The sequence below is a fragment of the Lutra lutra genome, chromosome 1 (assembly GCF_902655055.1).
Source record: "Lutra lutra chromosome 1, mLutLut1.2, whole genome shotgun sequence".
Taxonomy (NCBI): domain Eukaryota; kingdom Metazoa; phylum Chordata; class Mammalia; order Carnivora; family Mustelidae; genus Lutra; species Lutra lutra.
This window is the reverse complement of record NC_062278.1, coordinates 57,114,670-57,125,246: the sequence shown is the minus strand read 5'-3', so window position 1 is coordinate 57,125,246 and position 10,577 is coordinate 57,114,670. Positions and strand designations below refer to the sequence as shown.

The 10,577-nt window shown below is 40.0% G+C and overlaps 1 pseudogene; it reads left to right on the top strand.

The window, feature by feature from the left end:
- Window positions 1-5,761: 5,761 nt before the first annotated feature.
- On the top strand, window positions 5,762-9,176 carry LOC125096513 (60S ribosomal protein L37-like; annotated as a pseudogene).
- Window positions 9,177-10,577: the final 1,401 nt, after the last annotated feature.

Sequence of the window (10,577 nt, the reverse complement as noted above, 5' to 3'; positions counted from 1 at the left end):
CCCCTCCTCTCCCCTCCTCTCCTCTCCCCTTTCTCACCTCATCTGCTGCTTTTCTTCCCTCATTCACACCATTTCAGCCATAATGGCCCCTTTTCTTTTCCTAAAACACACCAGTCACCAGCCCTCCTCAGGGACTTCTTTCTTGCTCTTCTGTCTGCCTTGGAGTCTTTGCCCCAGATGTCAATATGGCTATTTCTCTCACCTCCTTTAAGCTATTGCTCAATTGTCACCTTCTCAGTGAAGTCTCCCCATCCCCCAACCTTTCTAACATCGCAAATGTACCTCCGCATCCACCCCCACACTCCCAAGGCCCCTTTTCTGCTTAAATTTATCCCATAATACTATCATCTTCCAACCTGTTCGATTGTTGCTTATTTTGTTTATTCTTTGCCTCTCCCCATCAGAACACAAATTCCACACGGCAGAGATTTTTGGCTGCTTGGTTAACATACAACACTGAAGACAGAGCCTGGCACACAGCAAGCACTCAACAACTATTTCTTGAATGAATAGAGGAACTATGACACTTGCCAATGATTATGCATCTCAGTCATGATGGACACAACAGAACTCTCTTTCTTCTCTTTGCTGTCTTTCCCAAGTCATGTGTCCCTTCATTGTGTCATAAAGGTCATAATGGAAAAAAAATTTTTTTTATTATCCTTAAATTAGTTTCCATGTGAACTCATATAATCCAACTGATGCTGCCATTTTAAAAAATGCTTTTGAAATTGGCTTTTAAGCAGTTTCTTGATCACACAAGAAAATCATTATGTTATCATCATATTATCATCACAGCTGGCTGATGGTTTTGTTTTGTGGTTTGTCCATTTTTGTAACCTAAATAATATTTATCTACACTCTGGCTACCTGACTTGACTACAAATGATTTCTGGCTCTTCTCAGAATTTAAAATATATTCTCAAAGAGTAGAATGATATGCCATCACTGAGAGCAAAATGCTTCTCAAAATATGAGTAGATTCTTAAATACTTAAAAATCTAAACAAACAAACAAACAAACAAACCACCTAACCTATTGGATCAAAACTTAAAGGTAAATGATAAGTTGAGTTTATTTGTACAAGTGTGACAAAGATCTAAAATATAAAATTTCAGACAAATTTATAAGAAAAACATCCAGACTCCAAAGATGGGGAAGTTATCGGGATAGAAAATTTGCAAAGACACAAGTAAAACTGATTACTACAACAAACACAGAAAAGAGTTTCCAAAGTCACAACTAACTGGGGGGAAACAAATTAAAACAAAACTTAGAAACAGTTCCACATATTATATAAAATTTAAATTTTCTTTTAAAACTCAATCATAGAGGCGCCTGGGTGGCTCAGTGGATTAAAGCCTCTGCCTTCGGCTCACGTCATGATCTCACGGTCCTGGGATCAAGCCCCGCATCATTGGGCTCTCTGCTCAGCAGGGAGCCTGCTTCCCCCTCTTTTGCGGCTGGCGTGACAAATCAATCAGGAACGTGAGGGTAAGAGGATGGGGGTGAAAGAAATTAAGAGACAAAGAGATGGGGGCAGGAGGAGCACTGAGGAGGATGTCCAACAGTGCTAAGTTTATTCAAAGCATTAAGGCCATATATATAGTGATATTACATCTATGTCTAGTTAAACAACCACGAGTTCCTCATGACGCCAAATGGCTGATGCCAGTACAAATACAGCAAACCTGAAAGTAATTTTTGGGCTGTACTAGGACAGCAAGGACCAGCAACGAACTTTTGACCCCAACCGAATTGTTCTCATTTGTTTAGCAAGCGTGTGGGAAGTCACGTAGGCGAGCACGCAACACATAGCACAGACCCTTTCTCAGTGCTACTCAACTTTTCCCATCCTAAACCTTTTGTTAGGTTATTCGGACTTTAAAGGAGGCACAAGTCAGGGCCTGGTTTGGTCCTCGTCTCAAGCCTTATTGCGGCCTCCCACACCCCTCTCTCTCTGCCTCCCTCTCTGCCTACTTGTGATCTCTGTCTGTCAAATAAATAAATAAAATCTTTAAAAAAACCCTCAATCATAAGATGGTAATAGTAGGGGAAATGGGATAACAGATACAAAAGAATTCTTTTATTTTTGTAACTTTCCTATACATTTCAAATTAGTTCAAGAAGAACAACAACAAAAATGGATGCTCTGTTGTGTTTCATTGCTCTATTCCCACATTGATTCCATTCTCCTTAATTACTATAGTATCAAGATAGTCTTGATATCTAGTATCTGCCTTCTTCGCAATTATCTCACTATTCTTGACCCTTGTATTCCCATACAAAATATAACAACAGCTTGCCAATTTCTGCAAAATCACTGTTGGGATCCTGATAACTTCCCCATCTTTGGAGTCTGGGTGTTTTTCTTATAAATTCGTCTGAGCTTTTATATTTTAGATCTTTGTCACACTTGTACAAATAAACTCAACTTATCATTTACCTTTAAGTTTTGATCCTATATTCCATTATAGGTCAGTGTGGGGAGAATTAACCGTACAAGGTAGGGGCTGTACCAACGTATTGTATATATATATATATATATATATATATCTGCCTCTGTTTCGGCTCCCTGAGCTCCTTTCTCAGGTCCTGTATATCAGGTAAAGCTGGGCCTGATCAGAGCTTGGATCCCTCCAGATTTACTGTCTTGTCTGATGGGTGTACAACTTATTTTTCCACTTGGAGTATTCCCTTCTGATAAAATTTTAATCCAGTGTGGCAAATAAAGCTTGTCTTTCTGTCTTCTAAACCAAGTTCCATTTTAGCTTGTGTGCATATCATGGTTTAAATTGATGACTCTGCTTGTATACCAGTTTAGGAGTGGAGGATGTGGATTAATTCCAATGTAGTATCAACAGCAGAAACTTAGCTCAAAATAGCTGAAGTCAAAAAGGGAATCTACTCCTCACAGAAATATGCAGCAGCTAAATACAAGGCTAAATACAAAGGATGTTATCAGCATTCTGGATCTCTTCCCTCTGTGTGTCTCTGTACATTCCCTGTAATTCCTAGAGGCTGGATGGTCATGAATGAATCTAACCTAAATTATTCTTATAATTCTCCATTCCAGAGGAAGACAGTCGGTTTCTCTCTCTCTCTCTCTCTCTCTCCTTTCCTTATCTCCCTCCCTTCTCCCTTAAGCACCCAAATATCAAATCTGAGGGAAGACTGACTTTCCTGCTTGGGCCATTTCCTGCATCAGTCACTGTGGACAGGGAAATGGAGGACTTGACTAACACTTTCTGAATTGGTATGTAGAGCAGGCAGTGTGAGGTTGGGAGAGGGACCATCATCAGCCTCATCTGAATCTTAAGAATGGTTCCCTACAGTGTGGTTGCTGGATTGTAGGATAATTCTATTTTCAATTTTATAAGGAACCTCTATTCCATGTTTCGCAGTGGCTGCACCAGTTTGCATTCCCACTAACACTGCACAAGGGTTCCTTTTCCTCCACATTCTCACCAACACCTGTTTCTTGAGCTGTCGATTTTAGCCATTTTGACAGGTATAAGGGAATATCTCATTGTAGTTTTGGTTTGCATTTCCCTGATGATGAGTGATGTTGAGCATCTTTTCACGTGTCTATTGATGGAGTATTTACCCAAAGAATATGAAAACACTAATTTGAAGGGATATATGCACATCTATGTTTATTGCAAGATTATTTACAAAAGACAAATTACAGAAGCACCCCAAGTGTCCATTGATAGATGATAGCTAAAGAAGATATGGTGGATATGTACAATGGGTTATTATTCAGCCATAAAAAAGAACGAAATCTCACCATTTGCAGGATAACATGGAAGGATCTCGAGAGTATAATGCTAAGCGAAATAAGTCAGTGGCAGAAAGACAAATACCATGTGATTTCACTCATATGTAGAATTTAAGAAACAAAATAAATGAACAAAGCAGAAAGAGAGAGAGAGACAAACCAGGAAACAGATTTTAACTATAGAGAACAAGCAGATGGTTACCAGAGAGGAGGTGAGTGGGGGATGGGTGCATAGGTGAAGGGGATTAAGAGTGCACTTATCATGATGAGCACTGAGTACTGTATGGAACTGTTAAATCACTATATTGTACACCTGAAACTAATATAACCCTATGTTAATTGTTCTGGAATTAAAGAAAAGAGAGAGAGTGGGTTCTCTTCAGCAGACAGTAGTTCTGTTTCCAGAAGAGAAGAAAAGCTGGATAGCTGAAAATAGCATATGTCCCTGAAGTTACAAAAGTACTGGGTCTTACTTCATACACATGTGGCAGTGTCCAACGACCTCTCCTTTAGAGAGCTAAGTGTATGACAAGGTAAGGTAAAACACCTTTTATTAAGTATTATAGAAACAAAAGCTTGCAGAATCTGTGCAAATCTCAAGCTCTGTCTGAAAAATAAGACAAGTTTATAGTCTAAAAACACTGTAGAAATCCTTTTCTAGTTAAGATTTTAACCTGTTAGTGCTCAGGACTATTTCCATTGCTGATGTGATTCCCATAAGACGTCAGCACTTTCCCACTGCAGGCTGAAGAATGTACTCCTAGCAGGTGACGGAAAACCACTGCTCTGGGCATTAGGCAAACCCTCAATTTCCCTTCATCATTTTGGTGACCACAACCAGGCTACATATTAGAGTCTCCTGGGAAGCTGTTTAAAATTCCCATGCCCAGGTTGTAACCTGAATTCAAATCTCTGGAATTGGGACCCAGGCTTCAGGTGATTCCAATGGGTAGCTAAGATTGGTACCACTGATTCAGTAGATGGACAGCCCACATGTTGACTCCTCCTAGACAGGACTTCCTTCCCCATGGTGTCTTAAAACACAAAGAACTAAGATCTAATTACGTCCTTACAGAAAATAGATAAGAAAAGAGCTCTGCCTGAGTTGGTAGTAGGCCATGAATCCCAAAGAAGTTCATGGGCTAGATTGAATTATTTATGGTATTCATGGTATATTTTAAAAATTATCGTATTATTGTATCTTCTCCTGAAAAGTTGGAAGATTGGGTAAATATTGAGCAGAAATCAATCAGCCGCTGTTGAGTAGCAGCTGTGTGCTCTACAAGAATGTGCTTTTCAGTTTTTCCTGGTTTTCACCACTTTCTTAATAAGTGCAGACAGTTTCACTAATCAAAACCATCTGCCTAGCCTTTCTGGGCATTTGAATTTACAACCTCTTCTAGGTGCTAAGCCTCCTTATAACCTGGGCAAAAATAAGTCTCTATATCAGATAGCTTAATTCATTAAAATTGGGTGCCCCATTGGGATAAAGGCTTTGCCATAAAAAGGCATTAATAACTTGTTAACAAGTTGACAAGGTATTTATTATCCTGACCTTTTCCCCTGAACAAAAATCTTACTTGAGTGACTGTCAGAATAGGTCATAGAGATGTTAGGTTCCATATAGTATAGAGATATGTTGATGCATATATACTCACAGATAAAGATGTATTTTACACCTTTAACAAGACTTCCTGTGACTATCAAAGGGCCATAAAAGGGGCACACACTGATCTCAGTGCTTCTCTTCTCCATGAAGGCAAAAATACATTGAAAGGGAATTGATTCAATTCAATTTAATTCAGCAACAAGTAACAGCATTTGTATAGGACATTCCAATTAAAAAAAGAACCTTTTCACTTGTCATCTATTTGATCATCATAGAAGCTATGTGAAAAAGGTTTTATTATGATTTGCAGTAGAATGATTTATAAATATATATTTGACCATGCAGATGACTCAAATATATTTCTCAGACATATGTGGTCTTCATTCACAGTTCCTGAAAATGCTTCAGAGCCACAAAGGTGAAACAGATGTCTTGCTATTAATAGAGGCGAGTTTTGGATCCCACCCAAGGGGGACAGGGTGCTGGTTGCCAGGAGGACTAACTACATGAGGAAAGTGTTGGAACTTTCAGTCCTCCCCACCCATGCCCAAATCCGGCAGGGGGGAGTCGGGGCTGGAGATTGAATCGGCCAATGGCTGGTGACTCAGTCATGACAATTTTACAAAACCCTCCATAAAAACCGAAGAATACAATGTTCCTGGCCTTTTACAGAGAGCCTCATGCTTGAGGAACCAGAACACTCCTGAGCACCACCAAGCCGGGCCCCAAGCTCCATGAGGACAGAACACCTTTGTGGAACACTTGCCCTAGGCCTCTCCTCATCTGGCGGTCGAAACTGATAATTGTAAGCAAATGTTTCCTGAGTTCTGTAAGCTGCTCTAGCAAATTAATTGAACCTAAGGAATGGTTGTTGAAATCACGCATGTGTAGGCAGTCAGGTAACAGCTTGGGGTTTGCAACTGGGATCTGAATGGGGGTGAGGATGGCCTTGTAGGACTGAGCCCTTAACCTGTGGAATCTGATGTTTTCTCCAGTTTGATCAAAAATTCATTGAATTTAAAAATGTATCTATATGAAGGAAGGGTACTGAGGAAAAGGGAAACGAAGTATAAGAATGAATGATACTTTAGTCCAAACTTGGAATGATACTTATAACATGATTTTTTTTCAAGTTCCTGCCCCTCTTGGACTCTAATTTCTATAATTAGAATTGCTCTTCTCTGTCCATTTAGTTAATTTGTAGTTTTATTGATCGGCCATCCACTGAGTTAATCTTACTTTCCTGTGTTCTCAGTTCATTTGCTGAAAAACGGTGTACCAGAGTGAGGGTTCCATTTTATTTGGCTTCCCAAAATAGCATCCCACATTGCACAATGTGATAAAAGGCATTTTTGTGCAGTCACAATTACCCTCATTTGAAGTCAAAAGACTTGGGTTTTATTCCTAGTCCTGCCCCCTGCAATGTGGCCTCAAGGGGCAAAGTCAATAAGGAATATGATATTAGCAAGAGTGATGACTGTAACTTTCTGTGGCCCCCTCACTACCTACCAGCCCGTACTCCTGAAATACCAACCTTACCAAATGGCCTCCTGTTTTAATTTTCACAGCTTCTTCTACTTCTTTCCCCAGCACTTAACTGTAAGAGAATAAATATGAAATACAGTAGAAGTATGCATCAGAGACCAATCAGATGTGGACAAGGGCATGTGGGTACCTGCTTTGGTGATGTGTTTTATTTGAAACAGTTCTGACAGCTAGGCTCTGAGGCAGGACACAACTTGCCAATGTTCAGTGACTTGAAGGGACTCCAGTGGATTTTTTTAAAGGATTGCATTTAGGCTGTTCTGCTCTAGTGAGCAGTTCATTAGGCTTGAGATGCCTGTGAGAATTGGGCTGTGACTTGATGGAAACATTGTATAAAACCAACAACATCCTTGCTGATCCTGACAGCTAGAAGATATTTATCAGGAGAATTCTTAAATTGATTGGCCTCGTGTTTTTTTGTTGTCACTTCTGTTTTTTGAATTTATTTTGCTTTCAGTTAAGTAATACTTCCTCTCTGAAGGGAAAGAGATTTTTGTTTTAGATGAGAAAGTTCTGATTTAACACTTCCTGTCCCATATTGACAGGTGTCACAAGAAGTAAATCCACAGGGACGGCCATTAGTACATGTACAGACTGCAGGGAGTGTGTGTGTGTGTGTGTGTGTGTGTGTGTGTGTGTGAGTGTGTATACATATGTGTATAAGATATTCATGCATATGTATGACTCAGTCCATACCATGAGGTGTGTAGGGAGTACAACATTATTTTTCTGTAACTGAACTTAAATTCCATTTGGGTTGGCCGTTCTTCTAGTAATGGAAATGCAAACTCAATTTATGAGCTCTATTCCATTCTCTCTTTCACGTGTCTAGAAAACTTATTGAGTGCCAAGTTATAGGAGGATGGAATCGGGTGTGTATTGTCACATATCAAGTTGACGTCTGTAGTGATCAGGGATAATCATCAAAATATATTAAAAATATCTAAAAATAAAAATGGCACAGACACAAGGATTCAAAATAATATAGTAATTAATTATTCCAAGTGAGCAGCACATACCAATGACCTTGCCCTTCTGGTCTTCAACTGTTGTTTCACCCAAACTACAGCTACGGCCTTTTGTGCTCATAGAAAAGCCTCTTCAAGTTTCTGTGCCACATCCAAGTGCATCCCAGGAACATTAAATATATTACTTTCATCCCACTTTGGGCCATGGAAACTATGTCTTCTCTATTGCTCCTTAGCATGTGGGGGAAATTAGGGGCCTTACATCGTCCTAGGTTCTACTCAAGAACTGGATGAGGGAGGGGGATTGATTTCAGAGGGCTACACAGCTCTTTATTTTCCCTTTATTATCAAAGTTTAAGTTGGGTTTAGGGTGCCCGAGTGGTTCAGCCCATTGGGCATCTTCCTTCACATCAAGTCATATTCCCAGAGTCCTGGGATTGAGCCCCACAATGGGCTCCTTGCTCAGAAGGGAGCCTGCTTCTCTCTCTCCCTCTGCCTGCTGTAACCCCTAATCAGCCCCACTTGTGTTCTATCTCTCTGTCAAATAAATCAATAAAATCTTTAAAAAAATGGTTTAAGTTGGATTTGGACCAGGTTACAAGTAGGGATCAGGTATCCAAAATGGTCAGAACACAGAAAATTTTTCAGAAATCTTAGCTTCTAGTTTTAGTATTTTATATTAAATTTTATCCTCCTAAAGAATCTGAAGAATATTTAATAGGGGGGCACTATAGCCTGGCTCTTCATACATATTCGCAAATATTCTCCAGATTTTGTTTAGGACAAAAATTTTATGGTTTGAGTCCTTCAAGGATCTTGGCCTCGGTTGTCGACAATCAGGGGTCATTTTTCTATGGTTTTGTTGATTCATACCCACCGAGGAAACAAATGTTACCCATTGTACAAGAGAATGTTCATGTCACAATAAAGAATATCAAGGATGAATGCCTTCTTTTAGGACCACTTTGGTCTTGGCCACAGAAACAAGGGTCAGTCATCATTTGGAAAGTGTCACAATAGGACACACATGTTTTGTCGCTGTGGCTCTAAGGTCCACCACCTTCAGAAGTGGACCTGCAGCAAATGTGGAAGTGGAAGGATGCTGTCCCTGGGGGCCAAGGCTAAGAGATGAGACACCACTGGGACTGGTCTCATGAGGCACCTAACAATATTATGCCGTAGATTCAGGCCTGGATGCCCTCAAGGAGCGATATCTCAGCCCAAGAGGGCACCTGTTGTGGTATCCAGTTCACATAAAGGAGTTCAACGATGAGTTGCACAATAAGTGTTCTGGTTTAAAAATATATATATATACACACATATATATTTATCTATCTTTCTATCTATCTATATATATCTCAAGAATGGCAAACTTACTGACTACTGCATATTTCAACATCCACCATCTGTGGATGCTTGAGGCTTCTGAGCCATCTGTCAAGTCTATACATGGACATCTCAAGTACAGGACAGTTTTCCTTCTTGATAGCCCACCAGCTTTGGGCCACACTTTAAGGAAATTCTTTGCTATAATGGTCTAAAATCTGTCTCTGTATAACTTTCCTAAGAATATTAAGATGAAGAGGAAAGAAAACAACCAGTTACTCTTGTGTTATCACTTCTCTCCAGGCCTCCTTTCAGATAGTCCGTTTTGTTCACCCCCTCGGTTACCCGAAGGTGGGACCACACGCCAGTACATAGAAGTTGACTCTTGAGAACCACAGTATTTTCTGTAGCTTTTCTGCCATCCAAATTCCTGCTGAAATTCCTGATTAAAACTCTGGACAACCAGCTTTTGATCTGTATGCTTTGTCTGCCTGTGAAAGGATTCCAAGCCCAGTGGCACAGGTTGGCAAGAAGTAGTAATACGTTGGTCATTGGGATTGGAAACTCTCCACAGGTCATTAACACGGGGCTCTGTGAGCCAGACATGGTCCAGCTTTGTCTGCAGCTCAAGCCTCATTCACGCTGTGTTCCCCCTGTGCTTTCACCATCCTGGACACTTTATCTTTTTGATTTCTCTTCACTTACCAGGCTTCCTTGTGACCTAGGCCTTTGCACTGCTGTACCCACTCCAAGAAAAGATTTTTCTTCTCCTCTTTACCCTGTATTACCCTCCTTCAGATTTTAGCTCAGATAATCTATCCTTTGGAAGCTTTCCCAAGTTCCTTAATGAGAACCTTTGTTTTTTGTTTTTAATTTTAAGGTCACTGATTTACGCTTCTTTGTATGATTATTAATTTCCCTTATTCTTTCCTTATGGTTTGTCATCCAGGTGGCATATGGTAGGCACTGCGCAAATCGCTGTTTAAAATTTTTTATTTAAATTCAATTTAGTTAACATTCAGTATATTATGTGTTTCAGGCACACACAGTTTCTGAATGAATGAATGAAAAGTCCATACCTATATGTATGGATCCACTTACTTAGCAGGTCTTTCTCTCCTCTCTCCTGCCTCTTTTTAATCTCCACATGTTTCCTTTTCCTCTTTAATTGCAGTGCCTGCTTCTAGCAAGCAACAGAATCAAATAGATGGTTAAATCTGTTAAGCCAATTACAGGCTTTTGTCATGGTTATTCTGTGGAGTTGGCCAAACCTTGTGTAATAAGCAACAGGAATCTGCAGGGAAATACTATTTCCCAGGGTTCGAGTGAGTGAGTGCAGCAGAGGGGT